The following is a 525-nucleotide window of genomic DNA, read 5'->3' as shown; positions in this document are numbered from 1 at the left end:
AGTCTGGTTGAAAACTGTTCCACATTAGTTTGTCCGTCATGGTCAACTAAGATGTTTTCTGATCCAATCTCAATGGAATTTTTATCACCAATTAACACAAGTGTGAGCTCAGGTATCACTGAAATAAAATAAAAAAACATCACTTTGTAACGCTGCAGTAATCACATCATTCTCAAAGTTAAAGTTTGCAATAACAATATAAGAGGTACTTCAATGTTTTTTATTTTTATTTTTTTAAAGTTAATGACACATAATCTATGAAATCAATGTTACTGTTTAATTAAATTCTTACCTTTTTCATTAGTTGCAGAAGACTTGATTTCAGACCCTTCTACTGTGTTGCTTTTATTATTTGAGTGCTCATCCTCCCCAGGTTTATTCACTGGATCATACTAAGAAAACAGATAACTTTATATAATCTTTAGTTCACTAAATTACTGACCTATTGAGATTAAATAATCTGTTTTAGTGGTGACCGGTCTCATAATCATCAAGAAAAACACACCAAATGATGATCAACAAGAC

The 525-nt window shown here is 30.9% G+C and overlaps 1 protein-coding gene across 1 annotated transcript in view; it reads right to left on the bottom strand.

Moving 5' to 3' along the window:
- The window catches only part of LOC116702436 (interferon-induced very large GTPase 1), a 12,514-nt gene that overhangs the window by 6,926 nt on the left and 5,063 nt on the right, over positions 1–525 (bottom strand). The window lies entirely within an intron of this gene.

Source organism: Etheostoma spectabile, chromosome 15 (genome assembly GCF_008692095.1).
Source record: "Etheostoma spectabile isolate EspeVRDwgs_2016 chromosome 15, UIUC_Espe_1.0, whole genome shotgun sequence".
Lineage (NCBI taxonomy): Eukaryota > Metazoa > Chordata > Actinopteri > Perciformes > Percidae > Etheostoma > Etheostoma spectabile.
This window is presented reverse-complemented; position numbering and strand designations above follow the sequence as displayed.